Here is a 20,853-nt window from a genome sequence, read left to right on the forward strand (position 1 = left end):
CATGTCAGGCAAGGCTCTGATTCTCTGATGCTGTGCTTTGTGAGGTGAGCTCAGAGACACGCCCGGGCTGAGAGGGAGTGAGAGAGAGAGGGGTGGGGGGGAGAAAGAGACAGTGTGAGGGAACAAAAGAGAGAGAGAGAGAGAACTAGAGAGGAGGAGAGAGAAACAGAAAGGAAGAGAGAGAGAGAAAATAAAAGCAAAGGAGGTTCTGACATTAGCAGTAATGAGGAACATGGAAGATGATGCCGAGGGGGACATCATGACATTACTATCTGCAAATCAACCACTGCCTTGTTGCTGCCACAGATTCACTCTGAGAGGTGTTCAGGGTGGTACAGTACATTTCAAACCAACAGTCACTCACAACCAAGAACATCAGCTCCTTTGTGCGACTGCTTCGAGCTATATTATTAGATGAAATAATGACAGTGATAATGACAATAATACACATCACACCACAGGCCTAGAGTACTGTGCACACAAAGTAAAAACAAAAGGTCTCATAATAACAATAACAAGAACATAAAATGGGACTTTTTTCGTCATTTATTTGTCGTTTTGATTTCATTACTGTTTTGTGTATGTGTGTTTGTTCCAAACTTTATCAGCGTGGCACTATTTTAAAGTCATTCCTAGATTTTATGAAAATATCAAATGTGTTGGCACACACTCGGTTTGGCTTTGAGAGATGTAGTGGCAAAGTCCATTTCAACAGTGTGGCTACTTAAGACATTCTTGGAATAAATTGCTTTTACTGTCTTTTTAAAGTTTGCGTTGAAACTCATTATTTCCTCATGCTGCTACTTTCGCGAGGTATTGCTGTTTTTCTGCCAGATTAATTACTTGATCAGACTACAGCGCAGGAGGTGCAAGAGCAAGTAATTCGTGTTTTTCCTTTTTGACTAGCGTGCAATTGGAACGACTGAAAGTGACCTTAAAGCGTGTTGTTTTGGCAACATGGAGCAACTGCCAAGCTAATAAATAAAATAAGGTTTTAATAGTGCGTTGCTAAATGCAGTTGGCTGGTAGGACACCTGGATCACAGCATCATGTTACATTTGAATCAAAGTATTCTTGTCCAACTGAATGATATTAAATAAAGACGTATCTACTACTTTATAAATATGTCCAATTAAGCTTGAACAAATTCTTAAAATGTCTGTATTTCTCTTTCTTAAACATCCCAACATCTGCTGCCCATCGCGTCTCCTTACTTAGCATCTGTCTGATGTCACAAGAAGGCAGAAGCAGCGCTTTGCCTTTGCTTTCATACTTAAGTAGCGTATGATTCATAAATCCACTCTCTTATTAATTCTGCTTAGCTTGTGTAAATGACCCTCCTGGGTATATATATGCCAGATAAACCAAAGACATGGATGAAGGGAGAGAGAGAGAGACAGAGAGAGAGAAAGTGAGAAGGGGAGCAGGGGCTGGGGGGTAGAGGCTCGAAGGCTCTTTGAGGAACATAGTTGTTAGTGCTTTGCCCTCAGGGTGAATGAGAAGTAGCTTTGAGGGCTTGTGAGACCCAGGGTTGGCTCCCCACCTAAAGGCGTGTTTACCACCCTGTTGTGCGGCGGCTGTGCTTTTGAAGGATCAGTCTTGAACGCGCCTCTAATTAAAGCTGTCATGGCTGGGTGCCTGCAGGGATAATGTTCTATTATTATAGTCATTTGTTTCAATTAAACGCTGGGTGATTTTACAATAGCAGCCGTGAACCTGTGTGAGTGAGCCATCACTCTAAACAAGATGGCTCCAGTCAAGCAGGGAGTGGGGAAGGGAAAAAGTCTCAGGACGCACAGGAGCGCTGATCAGTGTACGTTCAAATAGGGCAAGACGGCATAGAGAAAAGGTGTGAATGTGTGATTAAAGTGAAGCAGCGGGTGATGTTTGTTTTCCTTTCTTCTAAGTATAGAACGATATGTAGCATTGTGTGGAAACGGTTTATCATTAGCCACTACATTTCAGTTTCCATTTACATTTTGAAGTAAGTAAATAAAAAGCTAATTGATTCCAGCTCTAGAGAAGATGCTTTATTAAAAGCTGACAAACATGGGAGATTTATTATAGCCGGAGCTGAGAAGATGAGACATGAACACAACATTTATTGATTCTGTAGCATCGGGAGACTTGAATAAGATGCCTGCGCGATAAAACCTTGCATGGCAATCAACATGCTTATTTAAATGATGAAACAGATGCCACTCTGGTATAATCATCACAAGGACGGCGCAGGGTTGGCCCTTTTACTTTCTTACGGTGTGAATCTCTCCTCTTTCTCCTTGTAGCTGTGTAAGGCTCTCTTCTCCCCTTCTCTCATCTCTGAGCTGGTGGTCAAATCCCCTTAGCTAAATCAAATGGTGCAGGCAATTGGAGCGGCCGTGAAACCATTTCAAAGGTAAGGTCAGCAGGAGCAGGGGAACAATGGCTTTGTGATATTCCATCTCGCACACAATGTGCTACACATAATTGGAAAGCCTTTGTTATTTGACTCCCATTTGACTATGATGTACAAGATGTGAATACAAACACGACAGGCGTAACGACGGAAGAGGAACATGCTCACACTGAGTTTCCTGGCTTTACATCACAGTTTAGGTCTGCATGGCTGCCTACCACCAAAACGCAATACCTAACTGTCCCCTTGCAAATTTGAGATGGATTTTAATAATTAGGTCATGTGGTTTTGTATCAGTTTCTCTTGTAGTTTACTTACTTCTTCCTCTGTGTCCTCTTTTCTTTTTATTTGTTATGTTGCCTCTTTATGAGGGTCTCCGGTCTCCTGGGGCATTACAACAAACATCTAAACTGCTTCAGGTTAAGCACAGCTATGACAATACCCAAGAGAAAACAGAATCTAACTTTATAAACAATCGAATTATATAAATTTACTGCGGACCACAAGTAGGTAGTTTTGCAGTGGATTTATGGTTCTACGGTTCCATCTATGTCGAGAGTCCATGAAAAGTCAGTATGTGTTACATGCTAAAGGCAGAAAGCAGTGACCAACTAAATCCTGTTACTCACTGTGCTCTCCCCCCTCTTTCGGCCAGCCATTTGGATGATACCATTAGAAATTAGCATACAGTACCTATGGCAACCGGCAACCTTTGTCAGATTCTTTCATAATATTTGTACAGCCGTCTGCTGCTTGCTTTATTTAGCTCTAGCTTGATGGCGGTATGTGATAACTTCTTGTTCTGTCTCGCACAGGTGAAAGCGCCAACTAAAAGCACTCAGAGACATTTAAAAAAAAAAAAAAAATGAAAACATCGGAATGATTATTACAAGTAAATTATCACAGTGGGAGTGTTTTGAGTAATGAGCCCTAGTACTTTAGGGGTTATGCAGTATATGGCTATATGTAGCTGCAGTAATGTATACTTTCATTACTGAAATAAGCTAATGCGCACGTTCATGGTGTCAGTGTGAGCTTGTATGATACGTCTTTGCTTTTAAAGCAGTCGTACAATAAAACTTGCAGTATCCGCTTTACACTTAGAATAGAATGCAAGCGTTGATATGTAACTGTATTGTCTGATCTCTACCTGCTGCAGAAACCACAACAGAAGTCAACTCTAATAAAAACTGACTTAATGCTGTGAAATGATACCATAAAAAAAAAAAAAACAACACAGATTAAATGTCGATTTAAAAGAAATCAACAAATGGGTTTCTCTTTTTTTCATGATTCACTTCAAATTAGATGGATAAAATGTCTCTAACTACTTATAATAAGAATTTGAATCGTCATCATTTGAAGCTTCTTCTGTTGTTTTTTTTCTTGCTTTTTGTGCCTTTACAAGAAGTACCCACGATGCCATGGTGCCTTCCCCTGGTGAACTCTGCTTCTCTGCATGTCTCCCTCTTGTTTATATTAAACATGGTGTGGCTCAGATTAAAGGGTGACAATTTTGCCTGGAGGCTGTTGCTATGGAAATGCGTCTGCTATAGCTATGATAGGCCATTCATGTTTGATTAATTGGTTTTTCAATGCTTTTTGGTTTGTGAGGACCCTTAAAGAGCAAGTCCATGGAAAATGGAAAATTAATGAATTTCTGCTTCTTTCTCTCTCCTCCTCCTCTCTTTCTTTCGGCCTCATTTTTCTGTCTTGCTACTTATTTTGCTCAACCTAATTCCTCATGTTTTATGAAGTGTAGTGATGGTGTTATGCATTATGATTGGAAGTTGGAGATTGCCATGGATGGGGGGGGAGTGTGGAGCGTTATTATTTGAAATGCAAAAGGAATGCCTTTGTTCATGGCTGGCTTTTGTAAGCAGCTGCAAACACAGACTCTAATGTCATGCGAATATTATGAGTTTTCAAAGCAGGCCAAAGCCTCATACAACATTACTTTGTTGTGCATTTTTATTCTGGCAATCTACTGGGAGCAATTATGATTAGAGAGCTGAGCCTTCATCTCTGAACCTCTGCTTGTGTTTATCAAGACCTCATATGCTTGGGCCCTTTCAATTTGATCTTTTTAGCACTGCACTAATGTGTAATGTATTATTTAACTCATAAATGTTTAAAGGAGCTAACAAATGCTAGTTCATCACTTTCTGATCTGTAAATTGCCAAACATTCCCATTTATGCTTGCATTAAAAGCATCCTTTGCTTCATGCTCATGTTCTGTCCTGATGAATCCCGAAGAAAAGCTTTTGATGTGGTTATTATTGTAGATCTTTTAGTAAGAGCAGGACTTTCTGTAACATCTCTGAAGCATTTTCTATGTATGAGGATCAATATCCAACTGTGAACGTCAGTTTTGTTTCTATTTGGAGGTCCAAGTGCTGCAGAAGATGTTGTTTTTTCATATATGTGCAGGGCATTGATAGCATTGGTGATCAATACAACTCAACTCAACTATTGCTCTACCAGGTGCTGAAGATTTTTTTATAGTAGGAACTAAAGTCTAGAACTAAAACCACCAACCAGGCCATTGTACCTCAAGGACCCTGGAGGTGTTGCACTTGTTCTCCCTACGGTAGTAGTCATTACAACTCAATAGAAAATACCTGTACCTTTAACTGTAATCAAGAGCTTTGAAAAACTATATCATTTTACGATGATGGGCATGTGTTTAGGTTGGCAGGGAGCAGTTGGCAAGGCATTGATCCATTAATATATAACAGTATTTTATTAGACTGAATGAAATAAAGTAAAAATGGCTTGAGATATACAGTAGTTTTCTAGTGGCTCACAGGTGTGGAAAACCTAGATTGAATTAAATTAACATAATTTGTGTACCATCATTAATGTAAATGGGGTTGAGTCACACCTTATTGTAATGCACTCCAGTAAGACCACCATCCACTTTGACCTTTGTAATGAACATATAGTAGAATTATTACCTTTCTGGTAATTTTTTTGTCATGACTCTGGGCATCAGAGTTAAAGTCTCTCACTCCCTCTCACTTTATCTCAGTTTTTGGTCCGTACTAAAGATTAAGACACACATTTGGTGACTCACAGCAGAAGATGTAACTGAAAGGGATTGTAAAGGGCAACTAGCACAAATGTTTCTATCCTTTAATATGAGACTTAAAACTGGGGGGGATATGGCAAATTTGATATGTTATGTTTACAATTAGTGGATGGTTGACTTTTGGCAGCAAATAGTGCAGGCCTCCTGTGTCTGAAGCAACGTTGTCATTGTTGGTTTGGGCTAAGATAGTAAAATGCTGAACTTAATCATAATCTTGTTCAAATTAATCCTTGAAGCTTAAAGAAAATGTCCTAATGTGAGGGTCAGTGCTAGGGTCAAGTTATAAACAAGCAGTAGATGAACTTAGCCTTAAAGTCTGCTGTACAGAAAGACAGTGAACAAAAGGAAAGAGAAAACTTCTAATCACCAGCTTAAGTTACAACAGCGAGACCTATAGGGAAGATTTCCCAATTTCCAAAAGATGCATTTCCCTACACTACAATGCATCTCAAATTTTCAAGTTTAACTTTTTAAGCTTTTGACCGACACGCACACAAACATACACGTTATTCTCGAAAGATTTAAAAGTGTCATCTCGATTCAGAGTAATTGCATATTTGGCTAATTGGCAAGCTTTTCTTACTTTGAGTAGGGAAGGTGATAGTAAAGCTGGTGTTCTTCTCTCACCCCAGATGCAGGAGATGGCTTTGCACCACCACCAACAGCAACACCATCACCAGCACCCAGACGGCGCTCATTATGACCCCGCCTGTAACCACCCCCTGATAAACAGCTCACCTCCGATACTGCCCAACCCCATGAGTGCACTGTCCCAGCTAAACCCTCAGGTCAGCCGGAGCACACTGCCTCATGGTTCCCCCTCACCTCCCGGAAGTAAATCGGCCACACCCTCCCCCTCAAGCTCCAATCAGGAAGAGGAGACTGATCCTCATTCTAAGGTACTGATGCGGCACCACTTCTACAGCACAGCTTGTAGTAGTGGAGTAGGAGGTGAGGGGTTGGTGGTGCTTCTTTGAGATGATTTGAGATGGGCTAGACATGCTTGTGCTTCTTTCCATTTGGCTGTCTGAAAAGTCAGACATGGTTGAACAGTTTCGCTGGAGTTTGAGCTAGGGTTTCTTTTGTGTATGTAATTGTGTGGTGCAGTGTGGTGTCACATTTGAAAAGAAAATTACTTTGGGAGATTTTGTTCGTGATAGAATTTAAGTTAATTTTATTTTATTTTTTTAAATCATTCCTTTTTATTCCGAGTGGCACATTTAAATCAGCAACATTTCGAATGAGTAAAAAATCTGGTCTACACTTAAAAGCGACACAATTTTCCCGTTGTGCATGATAATTGCACCCTCAGACAAATCTCTTTTCCAGTCACACATATGCAAATGGGCCACAATCCATTACCACTGTGGCGTGTTTGTGCATTTGTTGGCAAACTCCTGTCATGACACGAAATCTTTTTCCATGATGCAGTTGTTGAAATATTGTACAGTTTTGTTCTAAGGTGAAGACACAATATATTTTAACGGGCCGATCTTCAACACAGATACAAGGTTTTTGCTGTCTTATCTTATTTTGTTATATACAGCCTGGTACCACTCCTTCATATGTAACACTCATTCATTTAAATGAGAAGAGAAGGATACTTGCTTACATTCATTTGGTTTATGTAAATTGGTAAAAAGGCTTTCATAAATTGCCCACCAACCAGTGTCTCTGTGGATTTGCTTCGTTTCTGTCAAGGGAATGTGCATGAGTGTATAATTGAATCTGCCACGTCCACAGTGTTTCAGATTCATCGATGTATTTAAATGCTAGCTCACGGTGATACAGTATAACAAGCAGGGGATCCTTCGGTTTAAAAAAATATATATTTCCCAGCCTATACAGTACATCTCTGGTGTGCTTCTCACTGTGTGTGTGTGAAAAAAATGATTACCATCTATCCTATCAGTAAGTAATTCCATTTGGTCTCTTCAATTCATTCTGAGACCCCATCAAAGCCAAAGCAGATACAGCAGGCAATTTAAAATTCTTTTCAGCCTTGTCATGAAAAGTCAGAACTTATGACTTGCTGAACAACTGAAACATAAAGATTTGTAAAGGTTTGATAAATTCAACTAACAGATGTTATTTATGACAAAAACTGCTGTCAACCAGTGTTTGTGGAAAAGTGTTACTCTCAATGAAATACTGCTATAATATTTAAATGGTGACTACATGGGTATTAAGAGAGATATAACACTGTTATAAGCATCTATCACAGACTCAAACTGGAAAGCCTTGTTTCTGCCGTGTCAATAAGCTGTTTTGTACTTTGTTTCTCTGATGGTGTTTCAGATCACAGGCGAGAAGCGGCCGTCTTCTGAGATGATAAAGCCCAAGCCCAAACCCCAAAAAAAGAAGAAGAAGAAGGATCCCAATGAGCCCACAAAACCCGTTTCAGCTTATGCCTTGTTCTTCAGAGACACCCAGGCAGCCATTAAGGGACAGAATCCCAATGCCACCTTTGGAGATGTATCCAAGATAGTGGCCTCGATGTGGGATGGACTGGGAGAGGAGCAGAAGCAGGTACATTCATGTTTTTGGTGTTCTACATTATCCTGTAATTGCTACTTGTGACCACTCTTTCAGAAAAAGATAAATAGCATTACCAGTAGAATGTGTTACCAAATACTTTGTTATCTACACATATAACATATAATATGAAACTTTCATTTGAAGTCGTGTTTCTGTCTGTGTGGGATCTGGGTTCACTCTCCTTTTAGCTCTGTATTTGGTCTGCACCAGCTGTTGATGGAAATATTTGTCTCTCTAGCTTCTAAATGCTTTACAATGTGCACAGCAAGGTCTTAACTTTAGCTTTCAGTGTATTTGGTGCTAACCAGCTAGTGCACAGTGTTATGACTGCAGTAGCTGGCAAGTTATGTGGTATATACTGTACATGTAATAAAATTTTAATTACTAACATGAAATGAGTATAAAGCCACTCTAGCAACCATGTTTGAATTGTTAAATGGTGCTTATGCAAATGTATAGGATTACCACACACACTGTACATCTCTAGAGCCTTTCCAGTTAACGAGGCTCTCTGTTGTAACACACTGTGGGAAAACTGAGACTCTCATTGTGATTTAACAAAAAATCTCACAGCTCTAGAATTGTTTGTCATAATATTATATTCTCCTAACTAATTAATATAGATACCTGGCAGGCCCCTATTAGAACATGTTAACTGAACGTAAACACACACCTTGTATTGTGTTGTACAGGATAGAAGCTTAGCAAGAAATATAGGTACGATAGAACAAACATGATTTGTTCACTGTATGTGCATATCTTGATTACTCGATATCTTATCTTTTATCTCATCCAACCCCATCTCATCTTAATCTGATCGATAAAATGTCAGATAGCTGTCATAAATATCTACTATATTTTTCTAGAGTTAAAAAAAATCTATTACTTTTTCTGTATCCATAACAATCATTTTAGATCTGTTTCATTTAAAAAAAAAACAGATGTACACTAACAGTACAACATTAACTTGCAGAAGTTGTGTTAATGTAGTAAAAATCATATCAAACTGAAAGAGGTGAAAAGTTTGGTTCCATCAACTGTAAACGGAGACACTGTATGTTTAGCAGAATAGTTTCAGGAGTCATTTGATTTTCATTATTCTGACCTGTGCACGTCAAAGAGCAGCGACATTTGACTGGAGTTTTAAGTACATTTCCACCACACACATTTTCTATTTCACTTTAACATTCAAGACCAACAGACGAAGTCAGAAAGGTTTCTGTGTGTTTGTGGTAACAAATGACGGTGTGAAATGAATGGAAAACGAGACAGTCTGATGATCATGTGCAGACTCATATTTTTAGAATATCCAGTCAGGGCGCAGCCTATTGGGTGTCAAATAAAAGCACCTGTCTCCATGACAAAGTGCAGCCCATTCTGCTCAGGCCCAGCCAATGTCGACTAGACCCTGTCTAGCATGTGTGTGTTTTTCTTCCACCAAACCTACTTTATACGCTGGACTTTGGAGGCCGTCTGTCCCTTTTATTTGCAGTTAATTTTTGCCGCCTTCACCGGGGTTCTTCACCATGAATCTTCATTTCGCTGCTGACACCCTTGAATGTGAATTCCTCATTTCCTGTCCTTTTATTTATATCTGTTGCCTGGTGATTTGATCATGCTGGGAATACAAGATTAGCAATTGCCTTGTCCTTGGTTTTGCCTCAAGGACATCTGCTCCTGAAATGTTATTGTTTGTGCTTCTTAACCCTTTCGTGTCCTGGCTTCTTTTTCACCTTAGATTTCTCTCTCTCTTAGTCTCTCTCTAGCTCTCTCTTTGTGTAAATTAATTTCTCCTCCACAGTTTTTACCTGGGAAACGAGACAGACTAACAAAAGGGCAATTCCTCCATTAAAATGTACCCACTTATTATGCCATTCCACTGCTAATTTTTTGATTTGTTTGTGCATTCATGTGTTTAATCAAACGTGTCACCTCGCAAGACACATAATTAACTTGAGGTAATGGTGTCATTATGGAATGAAATGTAGTACCCTGTCTGGGCAATAACACTGTGATTGCTCTAATTATTCTGTGTGACTAGCACTGTCACTTATTCCAGCACAACAAATGGATAAACTTGATAACCGTGTATTTACAGAATGCAGTCAATTCAGCTCTTTTGTGTTCTTAGTTATTTAAGTCTAAAGACATTAACAGCTCGGTCTTTGGTTTAATGTAACATCATATACTGTATCCAACACTGCTAAACTATACAGTCTCAGGAAAATGCATTTAAAATACATGCAAGAGCTTAAAGGCTGAAAAAATGCTGAATATATAGCCTCAATTTCTACTTCTCTTCTTGTTATATTGATGTATATACTGTTGCCATTCCTTTTCTTTTTCCCCCCAACACTAGCTGTCATATCATGTCTATAGGACCAATGAGGTGTGTTCTATAATGTCACAGTCAGACCCTCTGGAGCCATGCAGGAGCACCAGAATGTAAACACAACCTTTCCCCTACACACAGCTTTGTTTTAACTAGAACGTGGCCCCTGTTTCCAATTACCTATGGCACTCCTCAAACACGCCATGCAGCTGAATTCACATAGATGCGGTAAAGGCGGCGTCTTTTATTACTGTACTTTATTGAAGAAACAATCAGAAGTTTCATTGTTGTCATTTGTGTTCTTTTAGCGATTCTTTTTGTTGAGCCTCAGTGTGCATTTTTCCCCACTTTGCTCGTCTTGTTGTGTATTCTCCAGTGCTGTCCTTGAGCTTGGCAGAACAAAGTCCCCCCTTTTTTTAAATTCATGTTTATGTTCATATTTTCTTTTTTATTAAGATGTTTTCGTAGCGTGCACACTATACAGTTTTTCTTTTTTCTTTTCTTTTTTTTTAATTCCCAAAGGCCTGTGCTTTATAGTGTGAGATCAATGCATTATTTGTGCTGTGTTATTCCTCAAGGTGACTGCTTGTTAAAGCTGCCCCAGAAACACACACACACACAAAAAAAAAATGTTTCTTGTTTTTGTTATTTAAGATTAAGATCAATTTTAAGCTTTTACAACAGTGGGGGAGGAGGGAGGAAAGACTTTATCTAATTGAGGGCTGTATTGGAGCTGTGTGACGGTGAAGGGTCAGAGATAGAAGGAAACAAACACGTTTTATTTAAACAGCATGTTTTGACATTACACTCCTCATATAAGCTATATTTTAGTAGCTGTCCAACAATATCCTCCTCTCCCCTCCTCCTCCTCTGAACTCTACTACCTTCCGTTTAACTTCTCTCATCATTATCATCTCCATATATTTCCTCATTTGCTTCCTCTTCTCCTCTCACTGGCCCCTTAGTCTTTCGGTCATAGGGGTAATCACTCCCTTCAGTGTCAGCAGGGTGCGGAGTTATTGTCTCCTGTAATTAACTGGTTATCAAACAAGAACATTTCATTAAGGTACAATTAGGGGCTAATTCAGGCGGGACACCTCTGTGTCAAGATTACGATGGAGGCATATGCTCTCCCCTTCCAGCTTTGTTATTTTTAATTCATACTGACCTGCAGCCTCTGACGGCTTCAATTGCTAATGAATCCACTCACTTTGGAATAATTAGACATCCTTAGGCATGGTAATTTATTTAAAAGTATCTGTCGTTGCGCGAATCATTAGCTGTGTTAAATTAATTTGAAATTAAAGCTGCTGGGAGTTTAGGGTTCATTAAAGAGCAGCCATGGCTCCATCAATATTTAAGGGGTGAGGGATAAGGTTGTCACTATTTTCACATTTCATAATAGGAATGATTGTTTGTATTTTTAGTTTTAGTTTATTCTTGTATTTAGGAGTTTACCACCACTAATTCAATCCAGCCGTGCTCCCGAAATATCTGAGTGTGTATCATGAAAGGGAAATAATAATAATAATGTAAATAGGGGTGAGTGAGAGGATAAACATCAGCTGTTTGAGCAAGAGATTGTATCCGTCTTCATCCCGGGTTGTTTGCAGTTCTCTGTGTATGTCTGTTTGTTTATTGACTGTATGTGTTAGCGGCTGCCTGCCTATGTGCATTTGGCACCACATGAATGCTTAATGGTTATTCTACCTCACCTCTTTGAAAGAAATGACCCCGTCCACAGAGCCACAGACAGTCTCTTACTAAGGATCAGTAATTACCCGCCGCATTTACACACGCACAAACACACACACACACACACACACAAACACACACACACACACACACTCCTTCATATTAAAATGCTCCAGAGAGAAGCTGAGATCTGAGTTTTCCTCATCGATTTAAGGGTGGACTTTTTGCGACTTGTTTTTCTTGCATCAAAAAGGTTGTGGCAGCTATAAAGAGCCTGTGAGTGACATGTGATGACATTAACTTGAATTCCCTGTCTTAACGCATCATTTGAGGTTCATTCAGAAGGCTTGAGATTGCCTCTTTGCTAATGCTGTTTTGATTTTTTATTTATTTATTTTTTCTTCCACGTCTGAATGATTTGCTGGGACATCAGCTCTGATTAAGAGATGAGCAACAGTCTCAATAAAGGAGGAGACTAAAACGCAGTACACAAAAATGACAAACAGCTTCTCACTCCTCATTTAGCTCTATCATATTTCGAGCTGCATTATTGCGAACGAGGTTTCAAGCATTTCCTTTTGGGTATTTTGAAGAAATGATTCGAACACAGCAACATCGAGTAAGGTGGGCAAATCTCCTTGACTTGATAGCTGTGCAATGAATGCATTTGATATGTTTTTCATCACAGAGCACACTGCCGGGTCACACAATCACACCATGACTTCCAAAATCTCATCCACATCAGTCAGTGTGGACTACAGGGTCATTTTAGCCTTTGGCATCACCTTGTAATCAATCGTTGTTGTTGTTGTGCTTGCTCCTGCAGAGCTACAAGAGGAAAACAGAGGCTGCTAAGAAGGACTACCTGAAAGCCCTGGCCGCCTACAGAGCCAGTCTGGTTTCCAAGGTAACCACAGGGGTCACATCTTTGATATACATGGGTCAGCTACGATATAAAGGATGATAAATTAGACAGAGAATTCCTCTCACTCGTATTCCAAGGAAAGGGTCCACTTGCTGCACTGAGGGGTTAGTATGTTTGTGCATATGTGTGTATGCCTTCGTATGTGTGTGTGTGTGTGTGTGTGTGTGTGTGTGTGTGCTCAGAGGAGAACAGTGAAAATCAGGACTCAAACATGCCCGATTTGCAACCTGGGGAGAATTGAAAAGTAAGAGAGTGCACGTATAAGAGCAGAAGTGGACGTTACTTCTAATATGTTATGTTCTTGGTCTTTCTGTCCACCCTGATGGGCCACTAATGTGTTGGCTGATGTTTACTCACACCTAGTGCTCTGCCTTTGTTACGGGTTAGTCCAGGTTTAGCCCAGAACATTAAGTAAAAATCCCACGGTACAATCCAGTTTTTTCAAAAGCTCCAACTTCTCCTTGCAGAGGGCTGTTTTACTGCATCGCATTTCATTTCTCTGTTTCTGCATTGTTTTTTTCAAACACAACCCCGAACGCATTAGCATATACCGAGCTCCTCCTCTTCCCCCCTCCTCCTCCCGACCTCCTTCCTCCCCTCCGCGCAGCACCACACTTCCTCTCATGCTCATGGGCCGAAAACAAGCACCTTGATTAAAGCATGAATGGTTAATTCATCAGCCTCTTCACTGTGGCATACTTTCAACTAAAAAGACTATTCTCATCTCTTGTCTTTGGTGCAATTAGACATTCATGTCAGAGCTCCTATACAGAGGCTTGATTGATACTATATGTTGGTAGATTGCCAGTCAAAAAACTGACTAACAAAAATAAACCTGCGACACCCCCGCCCTCCACCCCCCTCCACTCATTCAGGACCAGCCAATCTGAATGCAGGGCTGAAACTCATGATTCAACATGACTCTCTTTTTTTTTAATTACCAATGAAGGAGTCTTTTGAAAGCGAATTGGGGCGGGTGGAATTGGAGCTAATTGGAGGATCATTTGAAGGATTCACATCTTCACCGTGCACCTGTTGCCTTTTTGTTTTGTGTTGCAAGTTGGTTTGTTTGGTGAAGAAGAAAAAACTGGAGTTAGATTGCTACCCACTGTACGTAATGGCACTTCTGTTGGATTCATTCCAATTGAAAGCCTCCAAGTAAAGAACGTGAATTTAAAAAGCCGTACTATGTTGTAAGTTTCGCCGATTTCATAAATGCTTCAATCTTTTAACATATATACTGATCATAAATTTCCCCTGATGAATCCATCCATACATTTCATATATTATACTTATATTTCCCCTTAAAATAAATTAGGTGCAACAAATCACATCCATAATCGCTCTCTTTCGCTCCCCCTTCACTCCATTTCTTCACTTTTTCATTTTTCACTTGACCCTGCAAATGTGTCTGTCAGTTTGCTTTATCCATCTCTACATGCCGGTCCATTGATTAGTTCAGGGGTTCAGTGGGATGAATGTGAGCCATTACTAAATAGCAGACGACCACACATCACTCCAGCTAGTCTGACAGCTAATGAGAAACACTGGATGTATTTCATACACACATCACTCCTTGAAAGAAGGCGAGAGGGAAAAATCGCAGAATAAATGTGCGTTGCATCTGTGTTGAGTCTCCCAGATAAAGAAGAAAAGAATGTAACAGCAGATAAACATACTATAAGTTAATAGATAATGAATAGTTCGTAGTAGTAACACTCAGCTTAACATGTAGAATAAATTATATATTATCATTTACAAACATATTTTCCACATCAAATAAAGCTCATTGGATGAGCTGTGTCACTTTTCAATTTATTTCATCAAGTTATTTATATAATTGTCTTTGAATTTGTCACTGACAGCTGCTGCCTCTCTTTTGCTTCATTGGCATATTGTTTTGAAAACTTCCCGTGACAGGGTTGTCTCAGTGGGAATGAGGAGGCGCAAAGAATTATGGGGCAGTTTTGTCATTTAGAGACCATCAGCTCCATCATCTGCTGCATGCATACTCATAGTGAAACTGGTCACACTGATTCTGGGGATAGCATTGCAAAACTGTTGCAGCTAATTTGTGCCACAAAATAATCAGCAAATTTAAAGCAGATTATGTAAACCACTCAATGTAGTGGTAAACCACTGCACAATGTGCACTATAATCGTACCTAAAGAAACACATGATCAAAGTTGCTTTAAGGTTGAACGTATTGGTTTCCATTTTCCTTTTCTCTTCCCTGTAGACATATAATGACCCAGTGGAGACAAAATCTGCCCAAACGAGCCAGGCCTCCCCACATATGATGCCAGCCAACCCACCCCTGTACAGTGTGCCACCTCCCCCCCAGCCGTCGTCGCCCTACCTGGGGCCTGGGGCCTTCCCTCTCGCTGACCTGCAGAGCTACGCAGGACATGCCCCACGCCACACCTTATCGCAGACGCTCAGCCAATCGCAGATGCTGCCCAGCATTAGTGCCTCTCCCCCTTCTTCCTTCCAGATCAGCCCACCCCTTCACCCCCACCAGCAGCTCTCCCTGCACCAGAGCTCGCTCCTCAACCAGCCTATCCGCATGCAGCAGGTCCAGTCCCAGCCAATCATTTCTCACCAGATGGGGCTCCAGGCCTCGCTTCACTCCCCACCTCCTGGGCAGCAGGTACAGTAACAAACTGAGAAACATTTTCTGCTTGGGAATTTTTATGCTTTAAGATTGTAACTGAATTTTCTTTTTTCTTATTGCAGGGTTTTCCCCACCTCCACTCTACTGCATCAGAGTATCAGAAGAGCATTGGGGGATCCCAGTCTCCAGGAGCCCCTGGCCCAGGTCCAGGCCCTGGAGTGGCTCAGAGCCATGACTGGGACAGTGAATACTGCAATCGGGAGTGTGGCAACCACTGCAGGTCAGTGGAAACAGACAAGACTGTTTGATTTGCTTCTCACAGTCTCTTTTCCTTACTAACCTTTACCTATTTGAACCATCAAATCACATCGGCTAGAATGTCATTAGGAAAGGAGATAAATTAACTGAGCTGAGCTAACTGGATTTACCCTCAGTACAAGTCAAAATGTATAGTGAAAACTCAAAATGTCAAGACTCCATAATCCTTTTTAATTTTACTACATATGTTCAGGTTGGATTTATCAGAAAGATATAGTCATATGTAACTCTTAGACTAGAACTCCCTTAGAAAAAAGCAAATACTGTCGTTCTGCTGCTTTTTTTTCAGTGTAAATGTTGAAAATTGTCAGCTTTGTTCCAGTGAGACATGGGAGACAGCTGGGGAGGTAATGGTGAGATAATAGAGCTTGTCATGTGTTTGTCAGACAGCAGTAAAAAGCAGATGTTCCTAACATAAGTTTTGACTGTTATTATACTAAACTGTTTGGCAGGCTGTGGAGCCCGGCAGCACTGGAAGAGACAGTCTACTTTACTCATCATGCTAAAGCGCTATGAAAGGTTTCATTTATTAACAGGGTTCGCTTAGGCTAAAGCATAAGCTAGGGAAAGAGGTGATTTGCCTTAAATTGTGGCAATTTGGAAATTTATAAAATTTGCAATTAAGGATATGCACTGTATGTATGCTTCCTATTGTTGTGTTCCTCTGTCCTCGTCCATGTTATATTTACAGCTGTGTTTTTCTTTGTAACTTCCTTTGTGCTTTTCTAACCTATGTCTTTGTTCTTTTTCTCCAGTGGCAGCATGATAGGCAGGGACAAGCCACTCTACCTCACCTGAAACTGAAGATCATACTCTGTCGACAAACATGACACCGAGGAGTCTACTTTCACCCCTCCCTATCCTTCCCCACCCGCATCCCCTCGACCCTCTTCTGATGCACACACATACATACAATGCACATGTAACATACGATTACATGCTAGTACATACAAATAAACACATTCCACACCCCAGACACCACCACCTTCCCCTGTCAGTGTAACTATTATTTCTCTCAGTTCCTAGAAGAATTTGTGACCAGAGTTTTTTGACTAGATGACTACTGTCTGTACCACTTAATGTATTAGCAGTTCCCTTGCTGTTTAAATTTGCCAAGCACTTATAAAGCCCCCTCTTGCTCCCCCTCGTACTCACTCTGAGTTGTATGTCTGTGCCCTCTTTGAGACAGGCTAGGCTGTTGAGCACTCCTCTTCTATGTCACCATGAAAGTCCCCTCAGGGACCCCATCCAGCTTTAATTAGAACGAGAAGAAAAAAATACTCTTCCTCTTCTTTAATTATTTTGATTTCCTTTTGTATGTTCTCCTTTTTTGTTATTGTTGTTCCTGTTTTATTTATTTCTGGCTTGCAAAAGTGTTCCTCTGTTTTTTTTGCCAATAAGCATTGGGCCCTGTACTGTAGAGAAATATTAACTTCTAGTAGGTTCAGAGCAGGCCTTGATGTTATGGTAGCTTTGCTTAAGGGCCTGCAAATTAATACAAAAAGCTTGGGTGGGGAAGAGAAACAAAACAACAAGAATCTTTTTTTAATATTAAAGACCTGTTGAGGTCTGCTGAGCTGTCACAGTGTGATTGTAAATATCACTTTTATGGGATCAAATTGGGAATTGGAAGTCCAGATAGATTTGTTTCTTCTTTAATATTACATGTAAGTCATTTTGTGTGTGTGTGTGGGCGCGCAAGCATGTGTGTATGTCTGGACGTTAGAATGTACCCCATTCATGACGTGTGTATGTGCACGAAGACACACTGATGTGCAAGAGTGTTTCAGTGTTGAGAGTGTCGAGTCTTTCTTGTGAATTTTAACAGCCTTGTGCAGCTGGATTTTAGAGGAGTATTTCACACTCTCTTTCTTGCATTAAATCTGTGCTCACTGGTGTGTTTTTTTCCAATAAAGTTCAATCCAAAACTGAATACACAATATGTGTCCTGCAGATCATTAAATGGAAAGAGCCAGGCGAGAGATAGAGAGGAAAGAGATGGAAAAGAGAGAAAGAAACGCTGCGAGATAAAATGAGATATAATGTTGCAGATGAAAAACAACAAGAAAAAAAAAAAAAAGATATTGCCTCAAAATGCCCCCCCCCCCCTCCCTGTTCTTATTTTGTCTGACCATAATGTCAGTTTTGTCTCCTCGACATGCAGAAGTGAAGTAATGAATTATGTGAATGGAGCCATCACATCCACATTACAGTGAATTTTATAAGTTTGTAGTTGGTGTTTGATTGTTTTGATCTCCTCTTTTTAACATTTGTGTGATTAACAGAAACGCATTTTGCTGACAAAGACATCTGTTTTTATCTCTTTACTGTAGCATCATTTCAGTTTTAGTTGTTACAGAACTATAGCATTTTAAGTTGTGTAAAACAACCTGCCAATTGTACCTATTTTATTTGTAAAGCCAGTAATGATAAATATTTTAAATGGTTATCAATATATTGTTTTCGCTAGTTGCCCATTAGCCATTTGACAGGTTTTCTTATTTATGAAAGAAATTACATCACTTTTGCTTCTTAAAATGAAGGTGTATTTTTATTCTTATTTTAATGTTTGTTTTTTGTTTTGTTTTCTTTTTTTTTCTTTTGGTTTGATAAAATTGATTATGACCACAGCAGTGATTATTTCCTTATTTTTTACATTTGGGATGCTGCTCCTTTCTTTCCTTGCCAGCAGCATCTGTTTGTGTCACAATGCTTCTTTTATTTCAAACCTGCATAATAAAAAAAAGTTTAAAGGTGAAAATGCCTGATGTCTATTAATTTCCCTGCAGACTTTTTGTCTCATTTTTGTCCATTTCTCTAATGAGATGATCACACTTTTTTTTTTAAAGACATGATAATGGTTGTTTTAAAGATCCACTAACACCCCCAACTTACTGTACCTTACAGTGTATTTGCACTTAAGAGGGTCACATTTGTATCCTATATTTATATTTAGCTCAGGGCTCCAATGGCGTTAGCTAATTAGCCATGGATACAGTGTACACCAGCCAGCATGGATATTGCCAGTAAACTATCTTAACAAACAAGAGAGCAGATGCGAGAAGACGTTTGCTTTGCTTGTGAAAGTGGTGCATCGTAGGCGTCTAGTGTGAGATAAAGAGAACAGAGAAATGCAATGTGCACACAAATTCAGGCAACCGTCCAAGTGCTGATTTTACCCCAATTGCACATAAGTCTTTTTAGAGACTTTCTGAGACAGGGAAGGAGAGATTGAAACAGAACTGTCACGATCTTTCCCTTCAATGTTTTATTCATTTTTACGTCTACGTGCCGTTTCTTATTCAAAAGTATTGAATTGGCAAATAGATCATTATTGGACAATTGGAAAACCTGCCACTTTGTGATATGACACACATTATGTGAAAATCACAGTCATACATTCTTAATGCATTATGCCAGATAAAAGAGGTTTTGGGTGCAGCCACACAGCCCTGCCTTTCGTGCACATACAGCCGTGTGTTTGTGTGTTTTTCTGTCTTTAAGTGTTGCCTCTGTATATTTGTGCATAGATGGAAACAATAGTCAATTTCTTCCTTATTATTCTTTACAAAGAAGCTTTTTCTTTACTACATATTCTCTCTGCTGTCCCCATCGGTGCCGACAGTCATTGTCTGTAGTAATACTGTAGTAAATACTGCGAGAAGACAGTATCAATTTGACACTTCTGTCAGAGCCTTTAATCTCATTCCTCGTCTCAATGTCAAAGTCATGAGGCCAATAGAGAATGAAAAGCTACAATTTATAGTGGAGGATGCCATTGAGAAGAGGTGAATGCAGTGGACGTGTTGGTTTCCATAGGTGTGAAAAGACCACTGCAGCAACAAAATGGATGATATAATAGCAAAGGTTGAGAAAGACAAGGTCGGTATGGTATCCATTTAGAGCACAACAAAATACAAGAGACACAAATTCACTCTAATTCACTGTTTAATCCTGAACACACAGTGTGAAAAATTCATTAAAATAAGTTGGTCATCTGTTTCTTTTTAATTTTTTTTACTTAATTTGTAAGTTCAGCTAACATACCTCATTAAATAATTGATCTCAGTCCTGTTCATTTTGGATGTGGTGAATAGGTGTTAGATTTAACAAGTAAAACACATGTTCTTTTTTTCTGGAGTTTTAACAAAATTATTTAATTGAGGTTTAATTAAGAGAATACTGGACCCAATAACACAGCAAAGCAAAGGCCAGCTAAGAGGCTTTCAGTGTTTTAAACTGAGTGCATGGCTACCAGGTTATTTATTATTTAGGTAGTCTGTTGTTTATTTACGTGTGCAAATGATTATTAAAAATACAACTATGCATGTAGAACAGGTAGAGCATGTTTGTAGATGTAGATGAATATGAGGTCAACCTCAGCGTGTGAGCTGTTCGTTTGTGGACTTGTTCAGCCAACGGTGGAAAATATTGATCATCAACAGGCTTGTGAGATCTACCTTCTAAAGCGCCTTTTATTTCCTTAAAAATGCAACTAATTTGCTCACTGTTACGGGGGAACAGCACACCTTCGCTGGTTTTTACATCAGTGTGAAAATAAATATGGCTAATGTGACCACATGACAAATCTAGCTAGCTGGTGCCTCTCCGTCCTGTGAGTTTAAACTGATGCAGGCGAGAAGGTCAGCACTAACTTTCAACTACAGGCTCGTGAACACGCTGAACACCAAAAACGCCGAGCCGGTCTAGCATTCAGGCAAAACGTTTCAGTTGCAGCTCTGGTGCTGCGGTGGAGCAACAAACAGCAGGAAATGTGGGTGGTTTTAACAAGAAATGGGTTTCGCTTTGTGTTCAGAATCAGTTAAGGTTTCTTTTTTATGCTGACTGTACTGCACAGAATAGTACCTAAAGAAAACACAATATTGTCTGCAGAATCTGTGAACAATACATCAACTATAAATAGTTACAAAAACAATTTGTAC

General features: G+C 39.7%; 1 pseudogene; it reads left to right on the forward strand.

Annotated features, from left to right (window-relative positions):
* Positions 1 to 18,671, forward strand: part of LOC113155478 — an 84,324-nt pseudogene extending 65,653 nt beyond the window's left edge.
* Positions 18,672 to 20,853: the final 2,182 nt, after the last annotated feature.

Source organism: Anabas testudineus, chromosome 5, assembly GCF_900324465.2.
Source record: "Anabas testudineus chromosome 5, fAnaTes1.2, whole genome shotgun sequence".
Classification (NCBI taxonomy): domain Eukaryota; kingdom Metazoa; phylum Chordata; class Actinopteri; order Anabantiformes; family Anabantidae; genus Anabas; species Anabas testudineus.